This window comes from Mesocricetus auratus, unplaced genomic scaffold (assembly GCF_017639785.1).
Source record: "Mesocricetus auratus isolate SY011 unplaced genomic scaffold, BCM_Maur_2.0 Super-Scaffold_100010, whole genome shotgun sequence".
NCBI classification, from domain to species: Eukaryota; Metazoa; Chordata; class Mammalia; order Rodentia; family Cricetidae; genus Mesocricetus; species Mesocricetus auratus.
The window spans coordinates 7,995,891-8,013,733 of NW_024429194.1; the positions used below are offsets into that span (position 1 = coordinate 7,995,891).

At 42.4% G+C, this 17,843-nt stretch overlaps 1 protein-coding gene across 1 annotated transcript in view; it reads right to left on the minus strand.

The window, feature by feature from the left end:
* Man2a1 (mannosidase alpha class 2A member 1) overlaps positions 1–17,843 on the minus strand; it is a 156,337-nt gene that overhangs the window by 48,050 nt on the left and 90,444 nt on the right. The gene's annotated exons all lie outside the window — the stretch shown is intronic.

Sequence of the window (17,843 nt, forward strand, 5' to 3'; positions counted from 1 at the left end):
ATAGGACCGTCCTGAGAAAATGCCCACAGAGTGGCATTTCCTCCCAACAAGCAGCACACGGTATATGTGGCAAGTAAATTACCTTTGAGAAATAAAAGTCTACCATTGCTTCACATTAATATGCATAGTAAACATTTCCTATACCCCCAAATGACATATAAGGATCATTTTAGTTATCTAAAAGAATCGGTACTCTTAATATTCTGGTTCCTGGATCGTTGTGTTGACTAAAAATAAAAATTTTTAAAAAATCATAATTTGTCTTTGCAATTTAGGCATAATTAACTTCCAATAAAAATTTGACACTCGTTTTAGATCGGTAAAACAGAGTAACTTGTGTGATTATGCATGCAAATCTCATAATGCACACATATATTTATATTATAGAGAGGGCTCTTACCGCTGCGCTCTAGAAACTTGACTCTGGCATGAAAACAAGTTTACTTAAAGTAAATCTACTTATAAGACAGCCCAAAAATTTATGATAAATACAACTGAGAAAAAAAGATTTGGTGGGGATGCAGTCAAACAAAGGAAATTTAAAGCTATGAGAGTAACTTCCATTGATATCTGCAACAACACATAATTATTAGCATGAACAAAACACGAGCTGCTGTCTTGGTGGGCTCTTGGCTATGCCGCATGAGCTCCCTGGACACACCATGTTTAATATTACAGGGTGGCTTCAGACATACTATTCAGAAAAGACATCTAATGACCTCCTCCTCCTCTTTCCCGTGGCTCTCGGTTCTCTGGCGTGGAAATCATCCGCCACTGAAGCATACCCATCTTTCCCTTCCTGGTTGTCCTAACTCCTCCTGATGCTGCTTCCCAGTGTAGCAGAAATGGCATTCACCACCGTGTGAGGACCTCGGGAAACCCACATGACTCATGATCTCACGTCACACCTCATTTACATGCGAGTATCTCCAAATAAATCAGCATTTCAAACAGGACAGAGGCCGATGTTGTTCACTGAGTCATTAGTGAATATTTTTATGATCTAAAATATCTTTTCTAGAAAATACATCAACTACAGGAACATCAACAGAACAGACAGCAATGGCCTCTATCCATTAACACATAACATCTAGAGTAGTCATCTCTTCCACTAACATATAACGTTTAGAGTAGTCACAACCTCTCCTATTAATACATACCATCTAGAATAGTCGCCACCTCTCCCATTAACACATAAACATCTAGAGTAGTCATCTCTTCTATTAACATATAAAATCTAGAGTAATCATCTCTTTCATTAACATATAACATCTACAGTAGTCACCACCTCCCCCATTAACACATAAAATCTAGAGTAGTCATCTCTTCCATTAACATATAACATCTAGAGTAGTCACAACCTCCCCCATTAACATATAACTGCCAGGGCCCACTTCATTTTGACTCAGGGTCAGTAAAGTGTCCCTAGTCTTCCAAGGTTAAAGTCATAAGACCTAAAGGTCTAAGGTGTGGCTACTGCAGGATGTTTGATATTGGTTGCAGATGTCTTATCTAAATAACAACAGACTTGGTCTGGGTGTGGTTACTCTTGACCCTCAAGACCAGATAACAGGAAACTGAGTCTAAGGCGTGGTTACCAAATGCTTGGAGAATTAAGGGAAGAAAGTCTGTTTGTTCCTTGTACATGATCCAGAAGCCTTTTGCCATGTTCCCCTTTCAGTTGGGGTACTTCAGAATTTAGAAGAATAAACTTGAGGTGTCCAGTATACACTGGATTTCCCTCCTGGCTCTATCTGGCGTCTCTGTCTTTTTCTTAGCGACTTGACCTGCCATTTCTCAATCCACACTGCCCCTTCTCAGGTCAAATCAGGGAGTCAACTGGATGTGACTGAAGCCCCACAAAGACCGCCTGCAACAGGCAGTGCTGCGCCATGGCACTCTACAGATGGCGACAACATGTAGCCTCTACTTGCAGATAGCTTCTACTTGTTCAACTGTCCCAGAAAGACATCACACATGTTTTCTAGACATTTTCATTTCCATACTCATTACAAGCCATCCATTAAGAAATGAAGCACTTAACAGAGCAAAACAGAGGACACAGAAAGAAAGAAATGAAATGAAGATGGCAACGCACAATTATAAACCAGCTCACTTATGATCCTTAGCAGGAGACGCACTTATGTCTTAGATGTTGCTCTGGGATACTGCAGTGATATAACTGGTTTTTTTTTTGTTTTGTTTTTGGTTTTTCGAGACAGGGTTTCTCTGTGGCTTTGGAGGCTGTCCTGGAACTTGCTCTGTAGACCAGGCTGGCCTCGAACTCACAGAGATCCACCTGCCTCTGCCTCCCAAGTGCTGGGACTAAAGGCGTGCGCCACCAAAGAATGCCTCTAGTCTTGAAGGCTGGGAAGTCTCCACACTAGGACAAGGAGACCTAACTTGCACGCCTATCTCCACGGATTCGTTGGTATTCCACATGCATGGACAAGAGCAGACCAAAGAAGCCACCAGGCACAAACATACTTACAAAAAGCATTAAACATCCTATCACTCCTCAGAGCCCCACATTAGCCTCAGAAGCAATTTTCAAGGAAAGTCACTGTGGAGCCTGGAGAGGGGTCACTGTGCAGCCTGGAGAGGGGTCACTGTGGAGCCTGGAGAGAGGCATCCAACAGATTTAGCAGACAAATTTGATAACAAATTCGAACCCTATCAATCCTCACTTCCACAGATCTTGCTTTTGACTGGCTGTCCTTTGACCACAAAAATACTCAGACAATCACCGTGCCAGGATTTTGTGTCACCAGACGACTATGGGAGACTCCAAAAGTGCATTGGGGGAGAATAGTTGAAGCCACACATCCCAGTGCACACGAAATGAACGATTTATGATTAAAACCCACAGTTTCAGAGGCTTCCAAAGCTAGAACATGAAGGAACGCACAGGCCTGCGTAGCCCCAGTAACAGGAGGTGTACTGAATCTGGAAACCTGCTGGAGAGGACTCTGGACAGAGAGGTCATGAAGGCTGTAACACAGACACTGGAGACACACATTAATTAACACCCAGAACACTGATTCCTTCCCACAGAAAATCTGAAAAATGACTCACATTTAATTACAGTTTTAAGTCTATGTTTGGGTTTGTACTGCATGAAATTGTGTTATACAGTAAGCTACGAACTAGGTTGGTTTGGTTTTGTTTCATTTAAGTAGATAATTAGTATTTGACCATAATGATGTTTCTACTGTATTGAATGATTATGTAATTATTGTGCCAAGAATCTATTAAAAAAACTAAATATGTAGAATATTAATGAGTAAAACGCAGGGTAAGAAAATAATTTCTAACATAATTAGAGACTCACAGCATGCTGTTCAAGGACATGACAATACAAATTTGTCTGGCATACACACGAACTCCTAGTTTACATTTATATGGAATACAGAGAAGGCATAATCATGAATTACATTTCATTATGAATAAGTAGACCCTCCAAGTTACCTAAATTCCCTGGCTATTGTAATGTTTGGCAGTCAAGTAACCACCTGAGCAGTAATGCCAAACTCTCAGCAGGAGTTCTTTTTCTAAAAGAAATATTATTTCTCTGGAAATTTTGTGCAATCTGTTTTTCTTAAGACCCTACTACTGAAGACAGCACATACCTGAGAACATGGACAAATCAAACTAGTACTGACGTGCAGTTTCTCCCTCCAGGACAGCTCTCACAGTATGCAAGGTGCTGTGTAGGCTACCAGAGGAGAAAGGTAGCCGCCAATCTCACACTGGCAGGAACCCTGCCAGCCAAAATGCTGGCCACCGGTGCGGCTGCGGCACGAACCTCAAAAGAGCAGAGTGAGCATGGACTCTCCCAAGCCCTTTGGGCGTGAACGACAAGTTTCAATACATTATTACCACTTACCATAGTAACAGGAATATTACTGATACTCTGGAAATGGGGTGGGTTTGTTTCTCTTTTAACATAGTTCCTAACTGAACAGGGAACTTGTTTCATTAATAACCTTTTCCTCCAATTGTGCTCACATTTGCATTAACTCCTTAGACACTGTCACCAAGTCATGTCCCAGCCCCCATTTCTCCTTGTGACACCAGGACTTTGCAGCTTGGTGTTATGGGCAATTATTTCAATTCTTTAGAAGAACAGCTCATCTCATGAAGAAAAAGCACTCATTTGTTACCTGTCAATCAAATTACAAAACAAGAGAATAATGGACTCCAGCAAGGGGAAAATTAATGAAAGGCCACTCGACTGTCCATGTCAATCTGGAGACTAATTGAGGACTCAGAACGTCACTGCTGAAAAGTGTCTGTCCTTTGAAAACCTGCTAAGGAGGGAGATATTCAGGGCTCCTTCACTCCTTGGGCAGAGATAAATGACATCATGCTAAGGGCAACTGCAGCCACCACTGAACCCTCTCTAAGGCAGACACGGCATCGGGCCTAGCAAGCACTGTGTGTGGGGGCTTCTTACGTCTGGGACAGTCCCCAGGACTGTGTGGAGCCCTGGAAGACTCAGCATCTCATCCTACTCATGATGTGCTCTACCTGCTCAGGTGTGTTATCAAGACCACCAGTCCATAATCCCTGAGTCATTTTCATAACCACATTACCCACAGCCAAGTACCTGTGGGCCACTTTGGCAGCTGGGCTTTTCTATGGAGAGTCCTACACTGTCAAGCACATGAGAAGAACTTTCTGTTCAGCTGCCTGAAGCATGCTCACAGAGATTCTCCTCAGGAAACTCGGGGTGAACAGAAAGTGTTACATTTAAAATATATTACACCTGTGAAAGAAAACTTATAAACAAAAACGACAGAACAAAAAACAGTCCTATGAAGGGGTTCACCTTATGGCCTCACTGCACACAGTAAGCCAAAACTGTATTTGAGGAAACATTTTAGGAACACTATATATTTTTATGACAGTGTAAGAAAGATCAAAATAAAAAAATAATTTTCAAGTCCTTTGTATGTGCAATTTAAAAACATCTTAGCAAATACAAGAGAGTCTATGAAAAATAATTGTCCCTTGATATGTGTGCCACAGTGCCTGGTATGGGAAAATGTTCAGGAGATAAAGCTGATGAATGAATAATATAGAAAATTTAACTTGTAGAATTTATAATTCATAAATAATACCTAGTAGTGTAGGGCTTCACAATTTTATCAGTGCACTTCCTTTGGTTATTTTTATTCCTCAGTAATCAAGTCCTTTGTAAAAGGAGGAAACCGACAGACCCATCCAAGGTCACAACTCAAAGACTGGAGCTCATTTTGTGTGATTCTTAACAGTGACAGCACATTAAAAATTTCATTTCAAACAAGAATATATTCATCTTCTCCAAGTAACCTAATTAGTGAAACATAATCTAAAGAATGGAATACAGCATTCAGAATATGGAAGGACATGGACTAATAAGTTAGGAAACATGGCAAATTCTAGATTTGAAGTCCTTTTACATTCTACCTCATTGCCATGAGAATAAAATGCTTACACTAACAGTTATCAGGAAAATAAAGATGTTTTTAAAAAGGTGGTCTTTCGGAGATGTTAGATTTCAAAAGCTGAAGTTCCTTGACCCCTAGGACCTGGGAGTCAGAGACACAGAAGGCCAAATTCCCACCATGGCATTAGATGACTTCATTTCTCCAAGACATAACGAAATGAAGAGGCAGGATTCAGGGTTTTACTAGAATGCTTAGCAAGCCACCTTGCCATCAGCTGCCACAAGCAGAGCCTGGTAACCATTCATCTCCACTATCACCTACATCTTAGCCTTGGTAGCCCATTCAAAGATCCTGGGATAGCATCACACCAGGCAGAGAAACAAGTCTCAGTCAACCAGACCACCAACATACTGCACTGCTGTGTGGGGGGGGGAGGAGGGGGTAAGTCTCAGTCAACCAGACCACCAACATACTGCACTGCTGTGTGTGTGGGGGGGGAAGGGGTTGTGGTTGACACACTGAACCAAGGAATTTGGTGACACGGCAGTGGCCAGCAGGTTGGGGGTCTGCGCACTAACTAGCTCAGAAGATGCACACATGCAAGGTAATCACATGGCTTACAACCAAAGTAGGAAGAAAGGCGAGAAGGAGATCTTCTTGTACATATGGCTATGAACATATGAATGAGAACACAGTCCCTGACATGGAAATACCTACAATAGAAAGGGGCGAAACAAAAAACTGACAACATACGTCAATATCAAATCAGGCAAAATATATGTGTTCCTGTCATATGGAACATATACATAATCAGTTAGGCTGATTAATAGTTAATCAGGAGCAATCAATTAGTTGTTTTATAAATTTATTTTATACTAAATTGACTAGGTAGTACAGAAGTTGACAAAATTTTACAGAGAGAATTAAAAGAAAAAATCCAAAACAATGTAAAACCCCTCCCAAATTAATTCATGAATCTTATTCAATGTAAACATTAAAATAACATACTGGTCCCTGGTTAATTTTGAAAGTTAGAGTGTGTCTTCAGAGTAATAGTTGAAAAGCTAAATTAAAAAAGATACTAAATCCTTCAGCTGCAATTCAGCACATTCCAGGTTATAGTGATGGTGTCTACCAAAGTACAATTTCAACACAATGTCTAACACTCAACACGAATTAGGAATCATCTCAAAAGACAAAGCCATGTGACTAAGCACATGACCCAATTTTGGTGTTAGCTGATAACTTTAACATATCTAAGAGTACATTCAAGAAAAGAGAAAAACATGAAAAAGCACTTGAGAAGGCAGAAAATGACAGCAAAGAAATCAATACATTACAGAAGAAACAAATGTGATTCCAAAGGGATAAGTGTGCAAGATGACACAACAGGTCCTGGGCACGCCCAGGAGAGATGTGGACACGCCCAGGAGAGATGTGGACACGCCCAGGAGAGATGTGGGCACGCCCAGGAGAGATGTGGACACTAGCGTCCGTATGGCGTGCAGGCAAAGCAGAAAGGTAACGGGAACAAACATGAGGGACACAGGAAATCACTGAAAAGACCTCGTCAAATGCAAGAAAGGAAATACACACATTACAAAGCAACACATACCTCTCTCTGTGTGCCCCAGACATTACACACAATAGGCCACACTGTTCTCTCAAATCCTCGACAATTTCAAATCAGCCAGGGGAATTAAGACAATAGGATCAAATCAAACAAGCAAAATCAAGCCCATCACTGACACATTAGAGATGAAGGATTAATATTTAAAGCGACTAAGAACAATAATAAAACTGCCAACCTTGTCATCAGTATTCAGAAAAAAAATACTTTTAGAGAATTAAAGGAAGGTTTTAGGCAGACACTGAGATTTTTTTTCCTGGTTATCACCAAACTTGTACTATATGAAATCCCTCACGCAGAGGAAAAATAATCTCAGGAAACATGGAATTGTAGAAAATTAAAAAGAAAAGCCGAGCATTAAGGGAAGCTGGCATACAGGAAAACACAGGTGGGAATCTGCTATACAAAAGCTGTAATGTGAATTAGACCACACTAAATCCTCCATGCTTCTGCATGATAAGCACTAAAATCACAGTAAAATTAACTACAGCCATGAGTTGGGATGGAAAATGCAATTGAAGTAAATGCAATTAAACTCAAGCTCTTGGAGCGAGGGAGATGATTACCTTAGACTTAAACTGGGCCATTATACCCGACAAGGACCCTCACAGGAGTGTGGACACAGGACAGGGGACAGGGAAGCCACGGGGAGGGAGACACTGCACGGGAAGACTAGGAGAAGAAAAGACAGGCGCAGGCCCCTCCCTCAGGGATGCCAGGAGCAGTACGCTTAAAACGAAGTCTAACAGAGAAAGGACATGGAGGAAATGTCCCAAAATACTAGCAAGAGCTATGTTCAGGAGGCAGTTTCTAGTGAACTGTGTCTCCTTTTTGTGTTGGCAGACAGGAAACATCAAAATATATATCTTATACATAATTGAGAAAATGACAAAAACAACCAAGTGTTTGGGTCAGGGTGAAGAAAAGAAGGTACCCATTCCAGGCAAACACAAGGACGCCACAAGTGACAAGGATGCTTTCCTCAGGGCAGAGAAACACTACAATCTATGTAGCAGGGCGGGCCACCGCACAACGAGGCTTGGCTTCAAGTCTCCAGGGCACTCGGGGCTTATTATGCACACAGCGGTGACCAAATGGAAAAGTTGCCATGGTCAACTTTACTTTTTCTATTCTGAGGCATCTTCACTTTTCCCAGGCTGGCCTCAAACACGTTGCTACATCACCTGATCCCCGAGCCTCCCCTGACGCAATGCTGGTTATAAAGCTATGCACTACCAAGCCTGAAATGGTGTGACGTTCAGGGTTAAGTTCAGAGTTTTGTGTGCGCTAGGCAAGCACTCTACCCGATGAGATATGCCGCCTACCTCAACAAGGTCAATTTTGCATTTTTAGTATCTACTCCTCATTGTGAAGAGGGGAGGGGAGGATTTCAGGGCTCAACCCCAGACTCAACTCAAAAAGAACAAGCCGATAGATAATTTGGATAAGTCAGGAAGGTGGGTGAAAACTCAAATAAGAGAAATACAAACAAGGAATAAACTCCAGGACCCTTGGCAAGTGCGTGCGAGTGACAGTTATTCACAGAGGGTGACATTACAATCCATTCTTAAAGTATGTTATAACTTTCTTATGACTATTATCTATAGGTAAATTATAAAATTCAGAAAAATAATTTTAAACTAGTATCTGTCTTTTAATCTAGGTGATCCTACTTCTGGAATTCGATTGTAAGGGGCTAACAGAAATAGAAATCAATAGTAGAGGACTTGGCAAAGACAGAGTGGTAAGAGCCAAGGGTCTGCTACGGTGCCTGGTGTGTCCTTAGCGTAAATGTGCACTGTGCTGCCACTAGCCCAACTTGAACATTAAGACTAGGTTCTAGAAGGGGTTTCAAGACTCAGGTAACCATCCCAGGTTTATAGTTAACTTGAACTCCAGCATCCATCAGGATGTGCCTGAGGAATGCCCATACACACTGACCCTGAGGTCTTAAATTAATCTGTAACTTATGATACAGCTTTTTAGTGCAAAAATAGAAGTCAGGGTTTCGGGCGAGACAGCTGACATAATGGTCCTGCGTAGCTAGTTTTGCACCTGCTTGACAGAAGGTAGAGTCATTCAGGGGAAGGGAAACTCAAAACTGAGAAAATGCCCTAACCAGATTTGCCTGTAAGCAAGTCTATGGTGCGTTCTGTTGATTGACAATTAATATGGAAAGGAAGAGCTCGTTGTGGGCAGAGCCACCCTTGAGCTGAAGGAGCGGGCTGAGAACGCCGCGAGCAGCATCCCCCATGTCCTCTGCATCGGCTCCTGCCCCCAGGTTCCTGTCCGAGTTCCTGTCCTGCCTTCCCTGATAATGTAGTAAACCCTTCCCTTCCCAACTTGCTTTTGTTCATGTTGTCTTACCACAGTAGTGTAAACCCTAAAATGGGTCCCCAAAATGTCTACATGCCAATCTGTAGTCACCTACGAGTATTACCTCATGTAGTACAAATGGCTCCACAGATGCCAATTAAATTCAGGCTCTTATTTAAGATAGAAACAATTACACTCAGGTTCTTAGAAAAGGAATACTCAGAAAAGGGCCACACGACAAGCAAAGCAAAGATCTGGATACTGGAGGAAGGAACCACAGCCAAAGGTTGTAGGTGGCCTCTGGAAGATGGAGAAGCAGAGAACTGGATTCTTCAGGGGTCATGGAAGACGGTGCCATGAGAGACCAAGTCAGTCGGTAAATTGCCACAGGCAACTAGTCCCCAGACTACACTATTCCTACTGATCATGGAGGCTGAGTTCCAGTTCCACGCCACACAGACAAATGACGCTCCTACTAAACACGCATGAAAGACAACCTGGAGCCCTGGGAGAGGGCATGATTGTGGGCGAGGAGCAGGAAACGTGGCTCAGGGCCCTCAGAGCCTGGCCTACAGTGTGCTGAGCTATCTGCCCCTTCCTACACAGCTAGGGAGCACTTCCCTCCACTTCTGGATCCACTGGCTACCAGGCCCAACGAGCCTAGGCTGCCACTATCCCAGAACCAGTTGCCATTAGCATGAGGAGAAACATACCCAAAGCCACACTTTCTCAAATGCAAATGACCCACAGTTCCTTACATTGGCCAAAGCAAATAGTGCCAACGTTTTATAATTTATGCTTTCATCTCTGAATATCCAAAACTGGACCACTAACTCAAGGCACATACAGATGCATTTCACAGCTCCAAGGACTCTAGGTTTCAAAATATTTCAACATTTAACAGTGTTCTCATAAAATCCCTCTAAAAGCTAAACAATAACATTCATACTTGCTATTTTCAATTGCTATTGAAGCTTATGCTTACCTAGGAGAAAACCAAAAAATAATGGTTTCTGGAAGATTCTAGTGAAGTATAAATATCCTAAACTACTAAGAAAAAAAAGTTTAACATCTAGGTACAGAATTACTAGCAATGAAAACTGTATTCTGTTGTATTCAATACACCAAATTAATAGGTTCCATGTGTACGTAGGAAAAATAACTTTGTTAGACTTGGTGGACGAAAAGATTATGAATTTATTATTCATTAGAGAATCAAGTGCAAAGACAGGACTCAAAAGGAAGGTAAAGGGTCATGGCACACGGGGACCCAAGCAAGTGCAACCCTGCCCTTCACAAAAGAGCGGAGCCTCAAGGCCACTGTCCTCTAAGGAGTACACTCTGCAGCTGCCTCTTCCCCTCAAATTCAAGAGCGTCAGACGGCTCACCAAACACAAGCTCTGTGTTTAAATGACTCCTAAGCAAATACTCAAGTCTCCAGGAATCACGTGTTTCAGATTTCTACTAGGCCATATCTAGCAGTCAACAAATACGAGCGCTAGGGGTATTTTGTTAGATATTTTTGACACAGCTAGGGCACTGCTTGTCGGTCTCCCGTAACAGCAGCACTAACAGCTGAGCCTCTAGAACAGGCCACTGGGAGGCACCGGTTTCACCTGGATTAAGTTGCTGCTGCTACACACACACACACACACACACACACACACACACACACACACACACACACCTGCCACCTGAAAACCACCCGACTCAGACGTCGAATCCCACTCGAGGGCGTGGCATCACCGAAAGAGCAGATCTAGGATTCAAACTCGATGAGGCAGCCTCATCACCCTGTCTCCGTGCAATGTCAAAGCACTCAGGGGCTGTGTCCTCAACACAGAGGCACAACTATAGCCTCCTGTGGCCCTTCCCACGACTCTCTGAAGAGTAAGATCTGCCAAAGCGCAGTGGCACAGAATCAACAAGCATGGGAAATATCATCGCGGTCTGTAGCAACAAATGCGGCTCAGAACAACAGTGCAGTAACCCTCACCTCGGCAATGAAGCTCAAACTTCAGGGTTTCTATGCATCATAAAAATCATTTCCAAAACAATAACTATGGGCAGAGAACCAAAATGGGATGTTGAAAATTTCATGACCAAAAACAACTAAAGATTCTTACATTATATCCAGGCAAAACAGAAAAAGAAAGTCAAATGGGTAAATATTCCTTTTAAATATTGTAAATCTTTGGATATTAACTCAAATAAAAAGAAAAACAGAAAATTTGTATTTAATTTAGCTGATCCCAAGAATCTTGTCACCAGTCAAGTTCCTTTTACTCTATAGAGTTTTGTCTAAAACAAAAATACCATCTGTTTCACCTACAACATTAAGATGTTCTATTTTCTTGTCAATTCAGAATCACATCTGTAGTCATTTCCAGAAATGACAGCAGAAGACATTATATTTATGGGTGACTGCGTAAGAAATGATTTTCAGTCAGATTGTAATTTTCATCTACTGGAGGGAAACTTCATTTCTCTGAAGAGCATATAGTACATAAACAGAATGATTTTCACAAATAAAAATCGGAACAGTTAACACGGTAAGACAAAGCTGCTCTGCTGTTAAGCATAGAGTTCATTTCCACTTTGTGGATTTTTGCTGATGAGCGAAGTCTAGCATGTACCAAGTTTCCAGGTGAATAGAGGAGAAAACAATGTTTATTGGCACTGTCTTCCTGTTAGTGAGCCGTCATTTAATGTTAAAAATGAAAAAGCCACTAACACAATCACTTTCCAATCTCAAAAACACTGTTGGAAACAGTACTGGTCCTAGAAAAGACTTTGCTGTGTACTCTAGTGAAGCATTTGGGAAAGACACAACACCAAAGAGACACCTCTCACAGGGAACACATACACAGTGTCACAGCCGACAAGGAGAAGGACACATACCACCCAACACTCAGTTGACAAAGAACCTTCAACAAATATGAAAACCACAGATGTCTTCCTAAGTAGATCTGCCATATAATGGTCAGAAATCCACTACCCTCCCCCAAAGAGCACTTCAAATCACTCATAGTCCACATAGTAAAAGTACTTAAGAGTTCTTCTCTCTACAACCATTGTGTAAAAGAAAATTCAGTACGGCAGAAACAGAAGTGCTAATAATTTAGAGGACCGACAGACGGACCAAAAAGCAACTCTGGCACCACCTAACCTCCCCAAAGTTTTCCTTAGGTCCTGTGCAGTTACAAACTTCTAAGCATCCTAAAGACAGAAGTTACTGCTACCTCTGAGGGACTCGTGTGTGGTACTTATACTCATTCTGACTTCATATCGTGAAGGATTGGGACACTTCATCATAATTGTACATGGACAGGTACATACTTCCCTACATTTCTTCACTCCACTGGTCATGGTTATAGTGGGGAGTTGCACAACGCTGTGAACCTCAACCAGTCACTTTAATTTCATCCAACAACCACATAACTAAAACTATGTACAAACTTAGTTAATTACACAATAGTCTGATAGAAAAGTAGTACCATAAGGCTACTTAAGAAAGTTTGATTTAAAATATAATAAAAGACTATTAAAATACAGACGAACAAAGTCACTTGGCAGGTGTTCTTTGAACACGTAAATACTTGACATCACATTTCAAGGAACAAAACTTAAAATCATCATTTTAAATGCAATCTACCTAATTGCTTCCATGAGTGAAAGATAAAATAAGTCACTCCAATGAACAAAATCACAGCTGACTAACTAGAAAACCTCAAGGGGGAGTCTTTTAAAATACAAGTGACCATGTGAAAGGCACGCTTCAGATGACATCCCTTAAAAGCACTCAGGAGGAAGCGTTCACTTAAAACCAAAGTGAAACAGTTGCCTACCAAGCAACATTTTCTTCAGACTTCTAAATGACAGTTAAAATGTATACACTTCACAACTGCTTTGTTTAAGAGCTGAGCTATTACAAACATTAAACCGCCTGATGGAAGAATTGTCTAAGAAATGTTGTTTCAGGGACTACAACAATGGAATAAGAAAACAAAAGCTCAACAATGAATTCTGAAATGAGCAAGCTTGAGGGGGCACAGAGCTGACCCTTGCCAAGTCTGACCTTCAATGCCGGCATGCTTCACGCTTAGAAAGTACTGGAATCCGCACTAAGGTGCAGTGCGGCGAAATCAGCGGGGCCTTGCTGGCACAGACTTCCAGAGTCACAGTCTTCAGCAGGTTCTACAGGGAGTGAAACCCCGACGGGAGAAAGCCCTGTGTCTCTGTTTGTTCCTGTGTGGGTCTGTCAGCACTCCACACTGGAGTCCAAGCGTGGAAAGGGCAGTGTCTACTTAGAGCTCAGCAAACGCAGAGCATGAAGGTGCACCCTGCCACAGTCTCTCCTCCACAAAGTTGCTAATTATTTTAATCAAGTTCTTAATTTTCCAAAGTCATTACTCTACTCTTCTTGTCCTCTTTACCGATAAAATCCAAAAAGCTCTGAAGAAAAAATAAGCCAAGACTTTTTATACATCATTTGGTGGGAAAACCTACAAGGAACTTTACATAATGCAGTGTAGCATTTTTATCGTATTTGACTTGAACATTCAGAAATGTTGCAGCAGAACCTGCACTTTTATGCCATGGATAAATACTGCTTTCCTAAAATTAAAAGCAAATACAAAACAGAAAATGACCCTCAAGAATGTATTTCTCTCCAAAGGCTTCAGGTAAGACAAGGGTGACTGGCTTTTGCTGGCATTCCACACTGCAGAGACCACTCGGTTCTGAGGGAGCAACACTCCAGAGATCAGAGGGCCCAGAAAGCACCCCACACTGCTGCAGAGAGTATACGAGGCGACCCAGGATAACTCACCACTGAAGGATGACTGTGTAGGAGTGAGGCTCTCTTTCACCATGGTCCTAGTACTAAGACACTGTAACTGTCTGCGAACATCCCATTTTCTTAATATTTGAATACCCTAAGTCCCAATAAGATATTTATTCTTATTTCACAGGCTTTTGCTTTATATCTTTTCTGACTCATAATTTCTAAGGATCCAATTATGTCTTAGTTTTGGGATAAAATAAAATTTCTCATTTCCATTAATAAGCTTTTAATACTATTTTTCTACCTGATGTCCTGGGGACAAAGTGTTAAGACTTTTCTAGCTTTCCAAAGAGCTCATTTACGGAGCATATCTGATGGTACACAGTGCAAGACTGCAGTTCAACAGTGGGGAACAGCCAGGGTAGATGCAAGACTGCAGTTCAACAGTGGGGAACAGCCAGGGTAGATGCAAGACTGCAGTTCAACAGTGGGGAACAGCCAGGGTAGATGCAAGATTGCAGTTCAACAGTGGGGAACAGCCAGGGTAGATGCAAGACTGCAGTTCAACAGTGGGGAACAGCCAGGGTAGATGGCAGCCACCGTTTGATCTGGTTAACGAGCCTGAGCCGAAGCTGCAGCTGCCGACCCAACAGCAATTACTGACAAATAGAAACCCAATTTGCTTCAAGTTGGCAACAGTTCTAGTTTGAGGGGGAAAAACATTCAAAATGTTGGAAAGGATGCAGCTCATCCTAGAACACTAGTCTGGCATACACAAACCCTTCAATCCCTAGCAACCCACACACAGCCCAAAATGGGCATCTACTGATTTCCAGTGGTGGCTACATGGCATTCTTCTAGCCAGTAAGTCATCATCATTCTGTGCAATTTACTAGGTTCCCATCGAATGAAAAGCCTTCATCACTTCCTGCTTGGATGATGCATGCAATGAATAGAGGGGTCTGAACTATGAGGGTCCACAGGAGTAAAAGCCATAGGCTCTAAGTGGCAGAGCTAAAAGGCAGAAGGAACTTAGACTCCTGATGACACCAGGGAACATATCATGAGACTTCCACGGTCTATTCTGAAGCTTCTTCATGGGACAAAATCAACTTCTTTCTTGCGACAGCACTGCAAGTTTCTGTTACAGTGGCCGAACACAATACAAAATAAAGCACTCCACTTACAGAACCAATATCAGGTCACAAAGGGAAACCAACAAGTACCAAAATCATAGTCTAAGACGATGACACTGACTCGAATTTGTTAAAGTTCCAACAAAGACCGGTTACTTGTAGCGATGCGATATTGTGAAAATACCTTACATTCTAAGAGACGGGAGGTGACTCAGGACTTACAACTGCCACCCTTGAGCAAGGCCTCACTGGGGTAGAATGCAAGCCGCTCTTCCAGGGGACCCGGCTTTGCTTCCCAGCGCCCACACAGCAGCTCACAACCATCTGTAACTCTGGTCCAGGGGATCTGGCACTTCCAGCCTCAGAGAGTTCATTTACAAGTGGTGCCCAGACACATGTGCAGGAAGGCACACGTGCAAGAGTCAGCGGTCGAACAATACGGGGAACAAAGCAGGGAATTCAAGCCTGGATTTGCTCCTGGTTAAATGACTCCAGGGGAAATGGGTTTGTTAACAGACAAGTTCTGCTTAGTCAAATAACACATGTCACTTTTTTCTAATATTTCACCTTTCCCGTGTCCAAGTTTTAGCTACTAACTTAGTAAACATTTCCTGTCTGCTAAGTCCATCTTACATACTTTACCGTTCATAATCTCTTCAACTCAAACACCTCATCTTTACTTTTTCCAAGGAATTTAAAAAGAAAAATTTAACAAAACCTCAACCTAAAACCTCAGGATGTACTACTTCCACGTTGTTCTCTGTGTTACAAAGTACTGTGGTAATCTACAGCTTTTAAACTTTCTGTGGCATTCTGCAAACACTGGGTTTTGATCAGTGTCTCAGTTCTTCTGAGATGCCTGTTCCCTTGCCACACAGCATGGAGAAGCAACTCTGCCCATGGCACTCCAGCTCCTCTCCACCCCTGGTTTTTAGTGGGACTGATTCCTTCTCGTGCAATTTATAGGCACTGCAGGCCCACTCTCCTCAGAGACTTCTGGGTGCCAGGTGACAGTCACGAACCAGAAACGGCTTCCTTGTAACACGCTTATCCCGAGTCCCTTCAGAGGAACACCATGCATGTGGTCAGTAGGATCGTGGAGGTAGACTGACTTCTACTCTTCCTCATGGGTCTCAAAGAAAGTCTCCACGTGGTGTTAACGACCAAGTTGAGTCTTAAGAAGCGAGTGAATGTGGCTGAACTAGATGAGAAGGTTTCTTGGTGGTGGTAGTCCAGCTGTTTCCAAGCAGACAGGACCCAGAGGTAACAGAAGACAGCATCTCTGAGAATTAATAGTTAGTAAGAGCCTGCAGCAGACAGGGCAGGCTAGAGTAATGCAGGAAGCAATTTTAGAGCCTCAAATGCAGATATGAGCCATGTCCAATGCCCTACAGTTTATATTTAGGGCAATGGAAAAATGTCGGCTTTCAACTAAGGAATTAGCATACAATTACAATCACTGATTATTAGGACCTACATGAGTAAGTCCATACACATAATTTTACTTGGCCCATTCAGCGATATGTCCAGTCACCCAAACAGTAGCATCAGAGTAGTGACATTTAAGGTTGAGAAGACAGATTTAATGACAAAATTGAAATCCTTTTAGAAAATAGAACTAAACGATCCAAAGTACATTTGACATGATACATATTTCTTAGAGATCAAAGCTCAAGTTTCAAGAATTCCAAGTAACTACTTTTTCTCCTTAATGGCCTCAGACATACAGTGTTTAGGAGGTAAGTCCCTGCCTCACGCCTTCTGGTTTCCTAGCTCTGGTCACCGCACAGTTTTCCTGTGAGTTGCCTGTGGCTCTTCCCATTAGCTTACTCTCCAGGCGGCGCAAGGCTATCAAACCGTACCTGTTTAGTGTTGGCTGAAGGCCTTCTTTCAGATAGTGTTGACCTGGTAAATACTTGTGAGAAGTCTACAATGTGTCAGATACCTGCTAGCAATTGAAAAGCAAACCACCATCTGTCCACATGGAGCTAATATCTAGCAAGGGAAAAGTAGAGCAAGGAAAGAGAGAAGAGAAAAGACAGACTAAATCATCTGGTTAAGCTCACGAAGAAGGAAGAATGTAAAGCGTACAGAGAGAAGGGAGTGCAAGCCCTCAGGCGTATCTGGCCAGACATCGAGTTCCCAGAAGGCTAGAGTCCAGGATGGCGGAGCCTGATCCGCATTCAGTCTTCCTCCTCAGCTCGATGATCTGAACAAATGGAGGGCTTCTCTCTTCAGCACCGACCAGCACAGTAATCTTCTGGCCCGTACTGCCAACAGCAGCAATTTCCTTGAGCAAACCCTTCCCTCCATCATTGATCTACCATCAGTCTAGCTTGTTTCTAACTAGTTTATTTCTGGCACATTCAGTTTTCCAATTCATTACAAAATATACTCAGTGGGAGCTCTCTGACCGATGTGGCCAAGGCTGGCGGGGATCTGTCAAATCAGAGTTAAAGCTGACCTGTAGTTGTAAGTTGTAAGCAGGGGCCTGTTCAGGTAAACATGTTTATTCTCCACATTTTACCTTACCATAAAACATA